Source organism: Cupressus sempervirens, chromosome 3 (assembly GCF_028749045.1).
Source record: "Cupressus sempervirens isolate cs-2001-9-10 chromosome 3, ASM2874904v1, whole genome shotgun sequence".
NCBI lineage: Eukaryota > Viridiplantae > Streptophyta > Pinopsida > Cupressales > Cupressaceae > Cupressus > Cupressus sempervirens.
The window spans coordinates 868673447-868695156 of record NC_143120.1 but is presented as its reverse complement, the minus strand read 5'-3'; the positions used below and the strand labels follow the sequence as shown (position 1 = coordinate 868695156).

The following is a 21710-nucleotide window of genomic DNA, read 5'->3' as shown; positions in this document are numbered from 1 at the left end:
GGTGCTCATTTGCTATTTTAAACTAATTATGTAATTATGAATACAATTTAACATCTTTAATTGAACTTGGTGTAACCATTTTGTGTATAATTTAGAGGATATAGAATCATGTCGTGCTGAAGGAGTGTCAGAGGATGTTCAGACTGATTAGCATGAGGTAGCTCATGTTGCACATTTAGGTAAAAAAAAATCTATGTTTTGTTCTTTTAAATTAATTTTTTGATTTATAGTTCTTTTACTTGAATAAAAACTCGTAATTCACTAATATAAAATGGTGTGAATTTAACTCATGAAGTACTTGTTATTGCAGTAGACTCCCCTTTCGTGTAGTGGCCTCATGATGTTCCTGAATGGATGAGGAGGAGACATGCATTAGAACCAATAGAGGAGGGGGATGATGAGGACATTGATATTCCTCTTATAAATTTCATGAAAAAAAAAAAACAGCAAGAAAGCCAAAAAGAAATGATTGTTGTGTGTTAATGAATTTTATGTGTTAATGACTTATTCATGAATATTGGGTGTTAATGAATATTGTGTTAATGAATTATTCATGAATGACTTACGCTTGAATGTTGCATGTTAATGAATTTTTTGTTAATGAATTATTCATGAATGTTATGTGTTAATGAATGTTATCATGTGATTATAATGATTGAATGTTATATTTCAAAAATGGATGAATGAATGAATGTTATTAAATGTTAATGGGGAATTTAGAGTGATGTTTGGGGAGGGGAGGGGCCAAATGAGCTTCCACCTTTACATGGTTGGCCTTGTTTAGTAGAGAATATTAAACTATTCTCGAAACCAAGTGAAGCTCAAACTTTAAAGATAAACTTATAGTTAATAGTGACAACCAATTAGCAAGTCCAAATGAAGTTCTTCGTTACAGGTACCTTTTTAGTTTTTAAAGCACGATGTCATGTTTTAATATTGTGTATTTTTTTCTTAAGCCAAAGTATTCTTTTACTATAAGAACATAATTTATGACTTGTTTTCTAAACTAAAAGTATTAAATAGTCAAAAATTTCTTATTTTCCATGCTCAATTTTCATATTAATGTGAGATGTTTTAAAATGACCATCTAAGAACTGTACAATATTTGATTTAAAAAATCCTACATGTTCAAAATGTGGTGCTCTTTCTAATACATTTGTTGTCAATGCATTCCAAGCAAAGGCTAGTCGTGATAAAGATTTTAAATAAGCATTACAAGCTCTTAGGGCAAGCCAATGTGATGTGTCATATGAAGCAACTAAAATCCTAGTGCATATCTTTGTCTGTTCTAGGAATATATATATTTTTCATTCACTAGTATCAACTAGCTTAGCTTCCAATTTCAATTAAGCTGAAATTTGAGTAAAACTTTGGAGCTAATTAGTTCCAATGAAGACATTACAAAAAAATAGTTGATTGCTGCTGATATTAGGTTATCAATCTATTGAATATATTATATAGGAATATATATAGAGGAGTTGGAAAATCTACCTAGGACCAAAATACTTGATTTGTTTCACAGAAACTATGCTCCTGCTATCATTGTAAGCAATATACTCAACAATTTGTTGGTTCTCATAATTTATCTACTCATCCAGAGTTCCTTCCAATAATCCATTCATCATTTACAACTTCATAACATGTATTTTACTTGATGAAATTTTGTTTGTTGAATCTTAATTATTTATCTAGTCATCCTTTACAACTTAACAATTGTATTTTATGTATGAGGTTGGTGTTGGCCTAGCGGTATGCCAACAGATTGGTGGAATCAATGGTGTTATATTTTACGCCAGTGCAATCTTTGAGGCTACTGGTGAGAAGCTACATTAGAATATTAGATGTTTCTCTTTCATTTCTGTTGATATAAATGTGTTCTTTTCTTTTTTAGATGTAATATAATTGTTTTGATTAGATAAAGTGGGATAGGGTTCAAACTCGTACAATAAAGAAACAACAAGATCATAAAAAGTAATATCAAGTCAAAACTACAGCCAAAAGGAATTCATAAGAGGTCAAAAGACTTTTGGACTTTAATGTAATATAATTAATTTGGACTTCGTTGTAGGCTATTCTTCAGGTAAGATAGCATCAGTTGTAATTGCTATGGTTCAAGCACCAACAATGGTCAATTCCAAATAAGAATATCTTATTTAGTTCCTCTCAATGATCAAACACATTTGTCTTACTTATTAATTAGAAAGTGGTGCTTGGCAGGTGCCAAAGATAGTAGTAGGTGCATTTTTTATGGACAAAACTGGTAGGAGACCACTTCTAATGGTATGAGTTAGGTCCTGAATATAGATAATTATAAGGACATTTACTATGTATTAATTTGACCAATAATAAAGAAAAATTTCTTTAGATTACTTTAGGAGGAATGAGTATTAGTTGCCTTATTGTTGGATTTTCATTCTACATACTGGTAATTACACTTTCCTTTCATTATAACACTTTATGTCCACTAACTCAATTTAATGGGATTTAATTTCATTTACCTAATGCTCATGCAAAAGAAAGTAGCCATTTCTCTTGTTAAATCATCTAAGACTATAAAGGGACTGCCATTGTTGTGTCAATGTGTTTAAAAGAAAATTTTAGATTTTTGAATAAGGGTTTAGTTCAGCTCAATTGTTTTTATAAATTAATTTCTAGCCGTTTTGTTAAAACCCTTGTAGAGCAAGATAGTATAAATCTGTAAGATTGTCTTATTTCTATAGGGGTTTGAAATTGAGAGGGGGTCTTTATTTAGAGGCTAATTTATTTGTGATATTGCTATTATATTTAATTGTATAGTTTTTGAGTCAAATTTATTGATCTATGTTTCATGAGTAGCGATTGGCACTAATCTATATAGTAAATCAATGGAACTTTGGCCAAGGGCACTCATCCTACTACTACTTCAACTTAGAACTCACTTAACTACATAATTTTGTCCATGGTTAAACCCACATTGATTAATTTTTTAGTTAATTTAATTTTATGAAGTTTATTTATTCTAATTATATTTCATATCTATTATTGAAAAAAAAGAAACATAAGAAACTAAAGTAAAGATCCCATCTTTTACAAAGTATGGAAACAAAATTAGACCTGAATCATGATCATAAAGAACACAAAATCTATAAAAACTTGCAAGATTTAAAGAGATAATAAGAAGAACGATAATGAAATGAGCCTAAAAGACATCCATGGATTAAAGAATTAAAGGAGGAGAGTGCATATGACAAGAGCAATTGGATCTAATCAAAAGTCAAACCCAATTCTCAATGAGTGGTCATGAGTCCACTCTCAAGAACCTAAGATGAGCTATCAAAATGAAATGAAAAAATCTACTTTAAAAAAATCCTAAATGGTGACTACTTGAATGAACGAGTGTCATAAACGTATGGATGACCAATTAGAATTAAAATTGTAAGTGTGATTAAATAAAATAAATATATTAACAAAATCTAGTATTAAGCACTACCACATTAACAAAGAATCAATCCCTAGCTTATTGGAGACCCCACCAAATTCCAAAGACTTGGAAGCAACCTCTTGTTTAGTATGAATCATAATATGTGAGTTGGTTAATTGTTTTTGTATTTTTTTTGGTTAATTTTATACTTTTCATTAGTTAAGCAGTCTAGTAAGGGGGCTAAGGGCTGACCTTTGCACTATTAAATATTTCCTTACTGTCAAGAATGTTAACTTCAGGCAAGAGACAAGTTAGAGAAATCAATGGTGGCACACAATGAATCAGGGAAGAGTATTATGAGTGAGATTCGAACAAGCTTAGGAATGTTCTTAAATAAATCTCAGGTATGTTGGGCTCATCCATCAATCAAAGCCTGATTTTAAAATGTAGAAAAATATGAGACTATTCATTATAAATTAGTTGGATGAAATTTTAAGCAGGTACTTGGGCTTTACCAAACATCCATATTATAGATTATATTGATTAAGATCATGTAATAATTAGATCTTTCCTAGCTTACATTTACTTCTCTAGAAAGGTTGTTTATTGGCATTGCTTGTACATTTTTATTAGGATTACATTGTTGCAAGGATTGAAGATAGAATAGCAGCCTAGACCTTTCTTCCAAAAGGTAATAACATGTTGAAAAATGGTAGTAACCTAAGTCTAATTCATGATGTATTGGTAAAGATTCTTTTAAAGAACTTGTATCATTCTAATGATGATTACAAAATGTTGTTCCATTTTTATAACATTGTAAATTCTTGTGCAACTTCTTATGAAAAAAGAAATTCATTAACTAGTTTCATTGAATGTAATTTTATTGGTTCAGGCCAGGCCCTTCCCACTTTATTTAACCAAGATTTCAATCATGAAATGACCTCATTAAAATGTAAGCCCTAATTTTTCCAATACTATAAAAGATATTGTTTGTAAGTTTCTTTCATTACTATTTCTTTTATGGGTGTTTTTAGAGAATGGTGAGGCAATACAGATTTTACATTATGAAAATGGCCAGAAATATGAACCTCATGTTGATTTTTTCCATTATAAGTTTAACAAAGAGGTGGGTGGTCATAGAACTTCCACAGTGCTCATGTATTTATCAGATGTGATCAAGGTGGGTGAGACTATTTTTCCCTATTCAGAGGTTAGTTTCTTTGCATCAAACACCCACTTTATGTGGTTAATCCATATCATAAAATGTAACTGAGCTCTTACAAATATTATTCAATTATCTTTGTTGGGTAGTCAGGAAAGTGATGACCAATTAAAAGACAGTTCTTGGTTAGAATGTGCCAAAGGTGGATATTTAGGTATAAATACTTTGGAATTTTTTTTGCTCTCCAAATTAACACTGACTAAGCATTCATGTTTACATTTAATAATCTTAAGGGTGAAAGATGAAGTGAAGCTTATATTCTTTATTTTTATCAATATAATTTATTTTCTAATTCATAGTCAAAAGTAAAATGATTTGTGAGATGATTTTAGTACAAGTGAAAAATGAAATTCATGTTGTTTTTTTAATACAGTGAAGCCAAGAAAAGGTGATGCTATTCTATTCTTCAGTCTTCTGCTAAATGGGATAGCTGATGAAAATAGTTCACATGGAAGTTGTCCTATTATAGAAGGAGAGAAGTGGTCTGCTACAAAATGGATACATGTGAAGGAATATGACTTCATTAAAATGGGCACTTCTAATGAATGCATTGATGAAAATGATGATTGTGCTAAGTGGGATGTTGTTGGGGAATGCATGAACAACCCCACCTATATGATTAGCTCTCCACATTCTAATTGGATACAAATTTACCCCTTGCCTCAACATCTTTCATTTCCTAAATATTCCAACATGTACAACAAAGTCAAGAAAGATCATTAAAAACAAACTAGTACACAACTTCTAGTCCACATCAATAATGGGTAGACAGCTCACCCACCATTTGGGGATGTGAGTGAGAGTCCACATAATGATTTTTTCCACCTTTGGACAATTTCAAGCCTTAAGTTCAGTATAGTCCCAACTACAAGAGGAATGTAGAAAAGCCCATTTCAAGAGAGAATCAACAACAATAATTTCTAGATATTGACAATGTTTTATCTCAACAATCAAGCCTTGATGTAAATCAAGAGCAACAACATTTAGAGAAGGTTGCACATGGCTAGAGTGGACCACATCAACAAAAAGAGGTGGGGTTAGATCCATTAGGCCACAAAAGGCTAGTTCAATAGAACCATAACATTGGGAGGAGTCATCATTACCCTATGGAGAGTCATTAGAGGAAGAGTTAGATGCACAAATAGTCAAATAATTATCATTTGTGTTCCTCCAAAAAGTGACAATGCCTCTTTGACATGCCAAAAGATAATCTATAACCAAATATCCTATGGAGAAGCATTGATGACTCCAAAGGGGAGGTCCTCATAATCTCGTAGTTGAGCCCATGACCTATCCCCTACCATGATAACTTTCTCCCAAAGGAGAGGATTGGAGATGCCAATGTTAACTACAATGTGAAGAAATGTAGAATGACCTATAATACCCCTGTATTAGTATAAGTAATTTGGGACATTTTGGAATATAAGATTTATCTTAACAAATAACACATGAGACAAATCAATGAAGGAATTGTAAGGGTGTATTTAATTATATGTTTAGCTTTAAGAATTTCAATCTATATGACATCTATCTATTTGACAAGTTCCTAAAAGGTTCTATAGGGTCTTGATTTAATTAATGCATCAACCAAATTATTAATAGTTAGAAGTATCTCTATCCTTAATGTACTAGTTGGGATTTCTTATGATGCTTAGAACTTATTTTGCATCGTACATTGATCATATTATGTTGTTTAAATGCATCGTTAAAAGTGTACCTTGATTCATATTTATTCAATATCATGTTTTCAATACCTTGGATCATGCTTTATATGTTGCTTAGAGTTCTAATTCAATATCACACTTGAACACATTGCATATGAATAAGTATGATTTGGTGTTAAGCCAACCCAACTAAAAGATTATGCTTATGTACATATATGTATGCTTATTTTATTTGGTGTGACTTTTGGATGAGGGGAGATAGTTGTAGTCACTTCTTCAGGATATATACATGATATCACACTCCTCCTTCCTTGCATGTCAACATTTTCTATGATCCATTATCACCTTGTCTTTTCTAGATCATTGTTTCAATAATGCATTATAAAGTATGATCCATGTTCTTGCAATCCATTGTTAGGATTATTATTATTTTTTAAATTCATTATATTGATGGGTGTTTAAAATATTTGAAAATCTTTATTATAGACCAAGAAAGTAAGACTACCTAATTTGTTTTCAGATTCAGTTATTTTTATCATTTTTTCCTATCAATATTTTAGATCATGTTCTATATCTATCATCACAACTTTCATGTTCTCTAACTTCCTATCTTGATCATGATAGATAATGGATATGCACCATTTCCATAATGTCTTATTAATAAGTTATAAATATTGATGCAACAAAGATTTATGAAGTCATATCAAAATCTTTGAAATTCATTAAATTCTGAGAAAAATAGTGTACACTAAGTAAACTACTTATAAATAGAATCTTTATTTGCTCTGAATTTTCATTTTTTGAGTTGATTGTGTATTTTTGTAAACTCAAAATTAGAAATCATAGCTTTATCTATCACCATAACTTTTCTCTTTTCTGGCTCATTATCTTGCTCGATCCATTATAAACCTAACCACACTCATATGAAAAAGTCTTAATTTGTATCTTAAATTGGAAAGCTTGTAGACTTGATTGCCTCCAAAATTATATTTATGATCTAGCATGACTTTTTGTTTCTTTTCAACCTCACTATACTAAATGATACATCATGGCAGCTCTCTTTTTCACTAATTCACTGTCTAGATTATAGATTCTAAAATATGAATTGCAAAGTCGATGCAAAAATGTTATACACGGTCAAAGTGAACTGTCCTCATTCTATTCATTTTGTTTTGGTGTTTATTTTATAGGAAGAGTATTTGGGGTCATTCAATATGATGACATTCTAACCTGTGTATTTTCAAAACTTGTTTAAACTAACCAAGTAAAAATGAAGCTTAAAGGCCACCAAAAGAAAATTACAAGCTTGGCATTTTCACACACTTTGAATGTATTGGTATCTTATGGGGGCAATGCCTAGGTTTGTCTTCATTTTGTATATCCATTGCCATCTCATTTTGTACATTCACATGTTTATAGATTCAAATTACTAAATGTTTGGCCAATGTTTTGGCATCTCTATTTTTGGAGCATTGATAGATGGGAGAAGCAAAAATCAAAATTTTTGTAAGTGCAGATAGGAAGATCATCACCACTGGTTGGGGATACAAGAGTACAGTTCCATAATGACCAAGTTCACTTATTGGTTGTTCACGAGAGCCAGCTTTCTATTTATGATACTTCTAAGTTTGATTGTTTGCATTATGTAAGTCTTTGTCAGCAATTTAGAATTCAAATTTAGTAAGTCATAATGATATAAGCTACCTTCTCTATATGAGTGTAAATTGATACCACATTTTTTTGTACTGCAGTGGACAACTCATGATTCTCTATTTGCTCCCATTTCAAGTGTGGAATATTCATGTGATAGCCTTCTAGTATTTTATGATTTAACTCAAAATGTATCCTTTGATTATTCATGCAGTGTCTATCCTCTTATAATTGCATCACATCCATCTGACTCAAATCATTTCACTCTTGGAATGATTGACAAAGGAATTTATGTCATTGAGCCTTCAGAATCAGCTGGAAAGTGGGGTGTGGGACCTCCTCCAGATAATGGTACCATTGGATCAAATCCAAAATTAAGCAATCAAGGTTTAGAACTAGATCCAAGCTAGTTCATCATATTAGAACATGGAAAATGGTGCCTTGTACTACCTTTTTATGTTTATCACTTACCTATCTGCAACACCACAATTGATATTGATGATAGTATCTTGCCCTCATTGTTCTCCTTTTGATATATCAATCTTTTTTCCTGTATATATATCTTCAAGAGCATGGTGCTTCTCTGTGCATAAGTTTGAGCTTTTAGAGAAAATCATTCACTTATGAGCATTCCATCAAAGATGATGTATACTGAGGAATTATGGCTTTTCTAGCTATTAAGTGGAAGTTTCACATTTTTTGAACATTCAAATAACTTTACTTTTATTGATGCAACTAAACTACAAGTGCCTTTTGTGTTCTTGACAAATGGTAAGCTTTCAACTTTTGTGAAGCCATTACAGATGCAAATGAACTACAACTAGTGAGGTGTCAATTTTAAGGCAATTTTTGTTTCTATAGTACAATTCAATTGCTAGAAATAGGTTCAGTGATTGATTACATTTTAATATTATGTCCTAGATGCTCTTGCCAAGGAATTGATCAACAAGCAGCCAAATAAGGGGTTATAGTTATATATGTGCTCTTATGATGATGTGATTGGGACTATAAGTTTTTTTTTCACATTTATCTATTTGAAAAATAGAGATTAGTTAGTGTTATTGGCTTTCATTCATGATAAATAATTATTTCCTAATTTCATTTTTCCCTGCAGTCTTCACAACCAATGGTGTCTCAAGAACCAAAATTTAGATGAGTTGTGCCAATTATTACAAAGGCTTTTCTCTCATAGGAGCCCTTTAAACTGCACAAAATTTGATTCTAAAGCATAATTGCTCAGTGGAGACTCAGGATATCATGCACATTTCTTCCTCCTTCACATTATTTTGTATGAAATAAATCATGTGATATGAATGAAACAATAGTGTGGAGGTAGAAATGTGCACGATATTTTGAGTCTCACACTGAGCAATTATTCTTTAGAATCCAATTTTGTGCAATTTAGAAGGCTCCTATGAGAGCAAATCTTTTCCAATAATTGGCATAGCTCATCTAAATTTCTACCAAGTGTTGGTCTCAATTTTGACCAACATGTCTTCCCTTTGCCATTGCATGTATGGTACCACCGTAGAAAATTAAGGGGTCTTAGTAGCAATTTTGATGACACTTGAAAGGGATCTTGGTTGCAATTTTGACAATGATTGGTCTTTTTTGTCCTCAAATGTTTGGCTTTACCATCAAAAAATTCAAGGGGTGTATGTCAAAATTTTGACCAATGATGGATGCAAATGAGGAAATAAGAGTTCAGGCTGGACTAACGAAATCGATAAAACTCGCATCGGCAAGTCAACCTTTTTTGAGTCAAAATTTTGACGCATAGTTACTATGATGAAAAATTGACTAAAAAAGATTGACAATAGGTTTAGTCACCTATTCGACCAATTCTAGTCAGAATTTTGACCTTTTCTCGTCAAAATTTAGGGCTAAATTTACTAGTGGTTATTTTTGCACTCTGTCATAAGTTAAGGCAGTTGCCTTGTTATCTCCAATAGTAAAAATGTATCTAAAGAATAACAAGGGATATTTTTTGTGTACATGAGGCTACCAGCTACCCTAATATAGGTAAATGTGTTGAATAATATGAAATAAGCTCCTACTTGTGTTATTCAATCTATCACTTCTACTAACATTCTTTTAGCATAGTTTCCCTCAATAAAATGAATCATAGAAAAAATGAATCCATCATTCACCAATCTATATTTGGGGCTCTTAAAGGGAAGCTCCTTTCTCACAAGTTGAGGGTAGACTATGTATGGCCATGAATTTGCATCTTGCATGCTCCCTCTCTTGACCAATAAACTATTGGCCTTGTAGCTATTAGGTACACAACATAGGAGGTCATGTAAAATTAAGATCATTCTTCACCAAGATGAGTTTCTCATCTAGGTTGTCACTAAGAATCATAACCCAATCAATTGGAATTTTTCCTATTATGATGGTTTCTATGATATTCACCATCCAAGTCTCTAGGTGACTTATTGGTAGGAGGCCCATGGATCTACTCAAAAGGACTATAGAGTAGCCAATATTGCCAATCATATATCCTTAGGTCATGTCAAACTTTCCACCTTTTTTATTCAATGGTAGCCTAGTGATGAGGTACTTGCCTTGTACTAGTTCCCTTGCCTCTAACTCATTCTCCCTATACCACTAGTCTGTCATGTCAGAAGTGATCTAAAAATATTGATTTACCCTTGGGAGATAAAAGACCTTCTCAATATTTTGTGGCCTTATATCTAGCACAATTTATCCCATCACACTCTTAACTACCTTCTCTGCTAGTATGTAGTGATGAGCTAGTCTCATTATTAGTTCAGATGATTGGTTGGATATTGGATGGGAAGCCACATTCACTAACCAAGTCCTAATAAATGATGACATTATTGTTGATTTTTCCTTGGGTTTTTTGCAAAGCAATAAAAACATGTTCCAATTGATATGCCTTAATTTGGTGTTGCAGATCTTTGAATGTTTATCTCTGAATCTGGACTTCTTCAGTGCTCCTTGATATTTGAAAGCCACTATTTTGGGAGTGATATTTATAGCCACAAAAGATGAAGATGATGTCATTTGACCTCTAATCTCATTGAAAGTGGAGTAAAAGTCTACCAATAAATGATCTACGCGCATCATTTTATATTCAACTTTCTTAAATACTTTAGCCTAAGCTAGATAATTGACCTTACTATTTTTTGTGTCAAGCACCAAATTCCTATTTCCCTAGGTTAGAGCATCCTCCTACTTGAGTCCCTCTAATCTTCACATAGAATATTAAGAGAATATTCCAAAATAGAACCCACAACTACCTCCAAGATATTATTTCTCGATCTGTTTATTCTGTATTATCTTTAGAGATCCTTTATTCCTTCATGATTGGTGATCTATCTACACGCTCAATAACTCATTCTCTAATACCACTTGATAAGGGGTACTCTTTGTATTAACACAAACACATAAAACATAACAGAGAATAATAGAAATTTGCAAGAACATGAAATTGGCTTCTTATTATTGCTAATAAAATGGAATTATAATATTAAAAAATATGGCATGAAAATACATGTGGGTATTTCCTTTACAAAATTCTACAAGCCAAAGCCACCATATACATTCTCAGAATTGTCTTAGACAAACCTATGGGCTTTCACTATACAGACAATTTTTACTTGTCCAAGAAGGATCGAGAAATTTTAACCCTAAACTTTGAGGGAAACCAACCCTAAGATATTATTATTCATATTTTATTGCATTATAATAGGCCCCAAAAAAATTTAAAAATCGAAGAAATTTTGAAGGAATTTCATTTTTTCCCATTTCAAGTATCACGACTTCTAGAGGCCATAACTTGCCAGTTGCTATGATTGACTATTATAACCCCTTTTCAAAAAGGAATGAACTGATCTACAAGACCTAATTCACACAAGATCTAGTTAGCCAATATTTGGCCCTTTTTTGGAGCCTCTAAAACTTTTAAAACTATGTTTAAATTTTCTATACCTTGATGCCAATACCAAAAGAATTCAATATCTTCAAAACTAGATTTGGCCTTGAAATGAAATCTTACTAAAAGACTAATATATCCAAAGTGAACCTCCATGGAATAAATCAAAACAATCTGAGCTCAAATGACCAACTTGCTAAAAATGGAAATCTTCTAAAAATAGTAACTCTACACTAAGAGAACCCTTATTAAAAAGATAAACCAGATAATATTTTTGGGTGATGCAAGATTTCTCTTATACCCAAGGTGCTCATACATCATTATCACTATGTTCATTATGTCATAATGATATATTATTTGAATATACTTAGATCTTTGAAGTATTATTATGAAAGATATTTAATATATTTATCATAGACTTTGTACTACAATATTGAGGATTAAATTATAATTAATCATCATGATATAAATTATAGATGTTTTATACAAGGATCACTATGATATTTCTAATTTAATCCCTATAAGATACTTATGATCTATACTACAATCTTATTTCCAAAAAATTATCTTGTATTACAATTTAGAAGTATTTTACTATTGGCTAATGGAAGGATAAGAATAGGGAATTAGACTTTTAATCTTGCCTTTTTGATCATAAGGTTCCCTCTTAGAATCATAAATCTTTCTATTGAGACTTCAAGATCAAAAGTTGTATCTTGGTCACATGTAAGTTTATGCATTTATAACACCTCAAAGAGAAAGGGAAACTGTGATTATGAGTTATCTAGGCATGTGACTCTATTATTTGTCTAGAAAAGTATGACAATATGATCCTATCACTACAACATATAGGAAGAAGAAAGGACATATTGCAAAATATTATTTTTCTAATGTAGGTGGATCTTGGGTTTTATATAAACCATGTACCCCAAGTGTCTACAAAATTCATAGTATATTTTGAAACCTAGAAATCTATAGCTCATATCAACCTATTGTGATGAACCTCCTTATAGAAATATCGTGAGAATGCTCGAAATAACAGAATACAAAGTGATAGCAGAACTCAGAATGAATCTACTGATCGCAGGCCACTTCGAGGGGGTAACCTCCTTTGAGCAAGCTCAATACAATAAATTCGTCCGTGCCCATCAAGGGCCTCAACCTATTCTTATATACTGGGTACAATCTAGAAAAGTAATACTACCTATGCATGTGGGATAATAAAATATACTCGCGGGACGACTTACAAAGCATATGCGTCCAACAACACTACTCTAACAAAATAAACAGAAGGAACACACAGGTTCCTAACATCCCCTCTCCCTTAGAAAAAAAGCTTTGTCCTCAAAGCTTAAGGTGTGGAAATTGTTGTTGAATCTGAAGAAGGGGTTCCCAGGTAGCATCCTCTGGTTGCATGCCATGCCACTGAATCAAGACCTCAGAGATGGAGCGAGAGCAAAGCTGGCGAGTGCGCTGGTCAATGATTGCCACCGGCTCCAGGATAATGGATCCTTCCCTATCCATTTCAGGGAGAGTAGTTTGTGCTCTGACAGTGGTACCCAGAACTTTCTTTAGACAAGAAACATGAAAGACTGGATGAATGCGGGAAGAAGGAGGAAGTTCCAGTTTATAAGCAACTGAACCAATCTTCTGCAGAACCTTATAAGGCCCATAAAATTTTGGGGCCAGCTTATGACGCCCTTTCAGCTTTAGGGAGGATTGTTTGTATGGCTGTAGACGAAGAAAAACCATATCCCCAACTTGAAATGAGCGCTCAGAACGGTGTTGATCTGCTTGCTGTTTCATCCGATTACAGGCCATGTGAAGATTATCCTGTAAGGTACGAAGAATCTGATCCCTGCTGCGGAGAACTATGTCAACTGCCTGGACTGGTGAGCTGTTGGGAGTGTAGGGAAGGAGCACTAGAGGTGCCTGACCATAGACTGCTTCATATGGAGTCATTTTAGAGGCAGTGTGGTAAGAGGTATTGTACCACCATTCAGCTAAAGGGAGCCACTTGGCCCACTGATGTTGCTGTTCGGAAGTGAAGCAACGAAGATAAGTTTCCAAGCATTTATTGACAATTTTAGTTTGACCATCAGTTTGTGGGTGATAGCCCGAACTCATCTTCAGTTTGGTGCCAGTTTTATGAAACAGTTCAGTCCAAAAATGACTGGTAAAAGTTGCATCACGATCAGAGACAATGGAAGAAGGGAGTCCATGAAGATGAAATATCTGGTCCATGAAGATTTGTGCAACAGAGGAGGCAGTATAGGGGTGGTTGAGGGCACAAAAATGACTATATTTCGAGAGACGATCAACCACAACCAAGATCACTGTCTTGCCACTGGATTTAGGAAGCCCTTTAATGAAATCCATAGAAATATCAGTCCAAATCCGTGTAGGGATGGGCAATGGTTCGAGCAAGCCAAGAAGGAGGGTCATTTCACCCTTGTGGCGTTGGCAAGTATCACATTCAGCCACCATCTATTGAATCGTCTGTTTCATCCCTTTCCAAAAGAAGTTTCTCCTTGCTCGCTCATAAGTTTTGAGGAAGCCTGAGTGCCCTGCTGAAGGAGAAGCATGGAGTTCATAAAAAATAGCCTGATGTAGAGCTGGGTTCTGAGGAAGCACTAGCCGACCCTTGTATCGAAGAGAAGCACCATCCCAAGAGTAATGTGGTATAGCAAAAGGATTATTGGCTAGCTGGTGAATGATTTGAGATAAAGAAGAGTCACTGTCATAGCCCTGCTGAACAGACGCTAACCAATTGGGAATGGGCATAGAAATAGCGAAAAGGGAAGCTTGATTATCAAATGTGCGAGAAAGAGCATCTGCCACAATATTCTCCTTACCCTTCTTGTAGGTGATCTCATAATCATACCCCATGAGTTTGCTGACCCATTTCTGTTGTGTAGGAGAGGATACCCGTTGTTCCAGGAAGTATTTCAAACTTTGGTGATCGGTTCTGATGCAAAAATGACTCCCTAAGAGGTATGGCCGCCACTTCTGTACAGCATGCAAAATAGCCATCATTTCTTTTTCATAAGTAGAGAGGGCTAGATTCTTACCAGAGAGGGCTTTGCTAGTGAACGCAATAGCATGGTCATCTTGCAGGAGAACAGCACCCAATCCATTGCCGCAAGCATCACTCTCAATAGTGAAGGGTTTGGAAAAATTGGGCATCGCGAGAACAGGTGTACTGCACATAGCCTGTTTTAGTTGTTCAAATGCCGTCTCAACAACAGGGGTCCAGGAGAAGGCATCCTTTTTTAACAGAGCTGTCAATGGTGCTGCAATTTTCTCGTAATCTTTGACAAACTTGCGGTAGTAGCCAGTCAACCCCAAAAAACCCCGAAGGCTCTTGAGAGTTTTAGGATGCGGCCAAGTTTTCATGGCATCTATTTTTGTAGGATCCACCCGCACTCCATGGTGTGCAACAATATGCCCGAGATACTCCACTTCCTCCTGGCCAAACACACATTTAGATAGTTTTGCACAGAGTTGATGATCAGAGAGAAGTTGCAAGACAAGCTCCAGATGATGGAGATGCTCAGCCCAAGTTTTGCTATATATGAGGATATCATCAAAGAAGACCAGAATGAATTTCCGGAGGTATGGTCGAAATATGTTATTCATCACTGCCTGAAATGTTGAAGGAGCATTCGTGAGGCCAAAGGGCATGACTAAAAATTCATAGTGACCATCATGTGTGCGGAAGGCAGTTTTAGGGATATCCTCCTCATTAACCCGAATTTGATGATACCCAGAACGAAGATCTAACTTGGAGAAAAAATGAGCCCCATGAAGTTCATCAAGAAGTTCATCAACAACTGGAATGGGAAACTTGTCCTTTATAGTGAGATGATTAAGTGCTCGGAAATCAATGCAGAGTCGCCATGACCCATCTTTTTTGCGAACAAGCAGAACTGGAGAAGAAAAGGAACTGGTACTAGGGCGAATAATACCTTGCTTCAGTAAGTCACGGACAAGTATCTCGATTTCGGTCTTCTGATGAAATGGGTAGCGGTAGGGCCTGATGTTGGGCGGAACACTGCCAGGAAGGAGCTGAATACGGTGGTCCTCTGGACGAGAAGGAGGTAATCCCACAGGTTTAGCAAATATACCAGAATACTTGTCCAAAATGTGTTGGAGATCGGCAGGAGTGCTAGAGACTGCTGATGGCTGCATCTGAATGGAATGGAGCTGAGCGATGACACCATGTGAATTCTTCTTAAGAAGTTTTTCCATACGGTGTGAACTGATGATGCTGAGAGACCCTGGTTGTAAGCCTTTCAAAGTGTGTTGGTGCCCCTCGGCTGAAAACTGCATCCAAAGTTCAGCAAAATCCCAGAGAATGGGGCCAAGAGTGCGTAACCATTGGGCACCCAAAACCACATCACAGCCACCTAAGGGTAAGGCAAACATGTCAGAGCGCATGTTATAATCTCCAATAGAGAGACGCACATTGCGACATTTACCTTTACAAGGTAAAGTGCCCCCATTGGCAATCATGACTTCAAAGCTAGAGCAGGGATGGATAAAGCAATCAGCCTATTTGGCTATTCGTGGATCAATGAAGTTATGAGTGCTACCAGAATCAATGAGTATAGTAAGAGGGATCTTCTTGAAGAAACCCTGGACCCGCATGGTTTGTGGAGTAGTGACTCCTGCCAAAGCATGGACAGATATCTCTGGTGGAGCTTCTGGTGAAGGAGGTTCAGGCTGGTGAGGCTCAACCTCATCATCCACTGTTTCCTGAGCATCTACATATTCTTCCAGTTCCGGTGGAGAATCCACATCCAAGAGATAGAGCTTTTGCTGAACACATCTATGGCCCCGAGACCATTTCTCATCACAATTATAACAAAGCCCTTTGTCTCGCCTGACTCGCATCTCTGTTTCAGACAAGTGCTTGATCGGAGTAGTTCTGGGAGCTGGTATGACTGGAGGGTTGTGAGAACCTGTATTTCTGAATGGAACAAAATTAGATCTAGAGCGTTGTAGAGCACTAATCTTGTCTTCCGCTAACTTAGCCAACCCAAGGGCTTCCATCATTGTAGTAGGTCGAAACATTTTGACTTCTGAGCGAAGTGCATCCTTCAGACCACTGACAAAACAACTACGGAAGAATTCATCAGACAAGCCCTCTGTGTGATTAGCTAATTTTTCAAACTCTGTCTGGTATTCTCTTACAGTGCCTGTTTGACGCAGTTTAGTGAGTGCTCCTGTGAAATCATCAAAGGAACTAGGGCCAAAGCGCTCCAAAATGAGGGTGCACAATTCTCCCCACGTTGGGCCTACATTAGCCTTAATGTACCAACGGAACCATTGAAGAGCTTCATGTTCCAAATGAAAAGATGCAAGGGGGACTTTGTGGTTATCCAAAGTATTATGCAAGCTGAAATACTGCTCTGCCCTATAGATCCATCCAGTCGGATCAGAACCATCGAAGCGCGGAAAATCAAGCTTTGGTCCACGGAAATTGCCAGAAGAGGACCCAGTATCTCCTGAATGGTTTCGGCTCATGGCTGACTGCTGAAAGTTAAGACCCAGAATTTTGTCATCCAGATCTTGAAGTTTGGTTTTGAGGGATGCAATTTCCTCTTCCATGATTTTTTCTCCTGTACGCGTAACAACCATAAAACAAGGTTTTTTTTATTTTTTTTTTTATTTTTATTTTTTTGAACAGTCGACTTAGAAAAATTCACTCACAGACAGAACAACTGAAAAGAGTTATTGCAATAACAAGAGATATTAGAAGTGAGAGGAACCTGAAGGCCACGACAGAAAAAAATTTGATGTAATTTCCACCCAGCGAGCCCAAGAGAGTGCTCTGATACCAGATGTGATGAACCTCCTTATAGCAATATCGTGAGAATGCTCGAAATAACAGAATACAAAGTGATAGCAGAACTCAGAATGAATCTACTGATCGCAGGCCACTTCGAGGGGGTAACCTCCTTTGAGCAAGCTCAATACAATAAATTCGTCCGTGCCCATCAAGGGCCTCAACCTATTCTTATATACTGGGTACAATCTAGAAAAGTAATACTACCTATGCATGTGGGATAATAAAATATACTCGTGGGACGACTTACAAAGCATATGCGTCCAACAACACTACTCTAACAAAATAAACAGAAGGAACACACAGGTTCCTAACACCTATTTATCACTTCATTTTCAAATTCATCAATCAATCTCCTAAAATAGGTATTTAATTTCTTGATAGGAAATTGAGTAAAATAATCTTAGACTAGGATTAGTTTACTTAAGGGCTTCTCTCAATCATCATTTCATGTCAAGTCTTAGATAAACATTTCCTTGAGAAACCAAGCATATGACATTTGGAATCATAAAAAAATTCTTTGATTCTCTTTCTTGAAAAAACTACTCATTGAGTTTTTTTTGAAGTTGTGCCTAATAAAACTAAGATCCTCCTTTGATACAGGGTATGATGTAGAAATATCTTCAAGGGCTATAATACATTTATTCATATTTCTTAGAGGTCTTTTTCAACATCTTTATTATATCTTGCATATCTCCCTAGAATTTATTTCTATTTATTATTATTATTTATCTTGTTACCAAACTTCTTGGGTCAACTTAACCAATACTTGTTCAAATGATCCTTTCTCTTTCCATCCCTACTTAAGTGCTAAGATAAACATTATCCTTCTATTATAGATATTATGCCATAAAATTGATGGATTTAAAATATTTGAGCCACCATATCTAGGTATAAGTCTACCATTACATTATCATTATCATTCGTGTACTAGAAGTGTTCCAAATTGTAATTGTTGGCTATGGTAAGTATAGTAAGTATCAACTCTAGGGATCATAATTCTCAATGAAACACTATATCCTACACGAAATCATATGTTTTGAATTTCCTATAATAATCATTTCCTCTCACTAGATTATTTCGATTTTCTATGATAACATCTATATATTTTTACTTCTCAATGAACTGTTATAGTAAGTATAAACTCTAGGGATTATACTTATTAGTGAAATACTATAGCCTACACCAATTTAGATAGTCTGGCTTTTCTATAATACTCATCTCCTTTGATTGAGTTCTTTGAATTTTTAATGATAGCATTATATCTTTCTTCCAAATTTTTGTATTGGTGATGTTTTGTACCTCATCTCCAATTTGGAAACCATAACCTTCCCTTTATATAGATGATTTTCTCTTTTTCTTGAATCATGATACTCAACTTTTACTACAACACCTAACATATAGTCCCCAAGTCCAAGAGGAGAGACAAAGAAAAATTAAACTTCTCAAAATTTCCATACGGAACCATCTAATCCAAGTGAAAAAAAATTAAAAAGTTTTTGTAGGATCTTAGGTTTCTAGGAACTATGGGGTTCAAGGTTTTGGGGAATCTCTATATACACAAAAAAAAAATATGGGATTTAGGGTTTGAAAACCCTCCATTGAAGGTCTATCACTAAAGAACGGGGATCTAAAGCCTTTATTAATTCAAGTTATATTCCTTAGAAGACTTGTTGTACCTTGGATTCTTCAGAATCCTAGGATCTTGTAACAAGATTTCTCCAATCATGGTTTTGAGGTTCAAGGTTTGAGTGTACAAAATATTAATGCTTAAAAGGTATCGGTAAAATTGGTATTCCAAAGTCTAAAAAATTGGAATGATTACTTATTAGATGTGATTCATGTTTATGAATAAACCAATTCTATATAGGTGCATGTCAAATTGAAATTTAAAGGTCTTAACCCCTAGAAATATTGTATAGTTTCTTATAAGATATTAGAATCTATAGTTTAAGTATAGGTTACACAAGTGAAATTCGAAATCTTTTAGATTAAAAAAATAAAATTGTGTTACTAACATTTGATCCTAGATATTAGATCTAAGGGTAACCATATCCTATACTTGTAAAGGTTAGACTAGATCTCTAAAGTTTAAGCTTTTGAAGGATTTTTATTTTCATTGATTGATTCTACATTATGGAGTTCAAAGATATGGTTTACTTAGGATACATTTGGTAAAGGTTAGATCAAAACACCAAAACCTAAAGTTTTGAAAATACTTATTTTTAAAGTGCTTGAATAAAATCATATCCTAAAAACTAGGATTTTGAAGATTTGATTATTATGGTTGGTAGAGCATGACACCAAAGTCCAAGACTCCAAAGTAAAGTTAAATCATTAGACATTTTGGCTATTGAAATTAGTTTAGGGTTGGGTTTAGAAGATGTTTTAGAGTTTGAAATTCCAAATTGATGAACTTGAAAGATGAAAACCCTTCAAATCCTACAACCTAGGGCATGAGCCACAACATGAAGAACCCTAAAACATGATGAATGAGGATTTTGAAGGTACATTACAAATAAAATGGTCATGTAATGATATTTTAAGACCAATAGAATGATCGAAGGTTAGATATCTATTAAATCTCCTGATGAGATTGAATTACTACTAAACTAAGAAAGCAAGCAAATAAACCATAGAAGATTAGATGAAGAATAAAAGGATAAAATAAAAAAATGCATGACAGGAAAGAGAAAGCCCCAATTATAAATATATGCAAAAAAGGAAAGAAAGCACATATGACCTATGGAAATCTACTAATGAATAGTATAAATCACTCCAATCACTTTGTGAAGTTACCAACAAGTTTGGTCACTTGATCTTTCTAAATGCAAGGTAAGTGTAAAATGAGCTCTTTTGAGCTTTTATAAGCCATATTTTGGGTATATTAAATGTGGTTTAAGTTGGCTTCAATATTCAAAACCTTGGCATGCAAAAAGGGAAACCAAGACTTTAGTGTTCTAGGATTCTAAGAACCACAAGAATATAGCACTTTTAGAAACTTCAAGATCTTGAAGTCTATAAATTTTAAATTGAAGTGCAAAATGTTGAGATAATAGGTGTTACACACATTACATAATATTTTCATATTGTATTATTTTATTTTATTATGTAATGTCGTATCTAGGAGTACCAAGATGGACATGCAACATGGAAAGATTCCCATGGGATATACTTGATGAGTTGTATTGTAACATTGTGATAATATTTCATGTAACTATTTAATATTGGAGAAAAGAATTAAAATTCCAATATTAAATGTTGGGTTAGTGGGTTAGGTAGCACATGGTTAATGTAATACCATATGGTGGTTTTGAGGGACTTGCTACTATATAAGCAACCACAAGGGTAGTCATTGAGAGAGTCACAAGATAGAAGACAAAAAAAAGGGAAAGAGTCGAGTGGGAGAAGGCTTGATAGGTTTGCCAAGGGAGCATGTGTGAAGGTTGGAAGCATGGCATGGGATGTGTGGATTCATTCTTGTTCACATAGTTTTCTCAATGGTGGTTATGGCTTTGACGGCTTCCATGGTTGTATTGCAATGGTATTTTGTTAGGAACCTGTGTGTTCCTTCTGTTTATTTTGTTAGAGTAGTGTTGTTGGACGCATATTCTTTGTAAGTCGTCCTACGAGTATATTTTATTATCCCACATGCATAGGTAGTATTACTTTTCTAGATCGTACCCAATATATAAGAATAGCTTGAGGCCCTTGATGGGCACGGACGAATTTATTGTATTGAGCTTGCTCAAAGGAGGTTACCCCCTCGAAGTGGCCTGCGATCAGTAGATTCATTCTGAGTTCTACTATCACTTTGTATTCTGTTATTTCGAGCATTCTCACGATATTGCTATAAGGAGGTTCTTCACATCTGGTATCAGAGCACTCTCTTGGGCTTGCTGGGTGGAAATTACATCAAATTTTTTTTCTGTCGTGGCCTTCAGGTTCCTCTCACTTCTAATATCTCTTGTTATTGCAATAACTCTTTTCAGTTGTTCTGTCTGTGAGTGAATTTTTCTAAG

At 34.6% G+C, this 21710-nt stretch overlaps 1 pseudogene; it reads left to right on the top strand.

The window, feature by feature from the left end:
* Nucleotides 1-3705: 3705 nt before the first annotated feature.
* LOC149569540 (putative prolyl 4-hydroxylase 7) lies at nucleotides 3706-10282 on the top strand (annotated as a pseudogene).
* Nucleotides 10283-21710: the final 11428 nt, after the last annotated feature.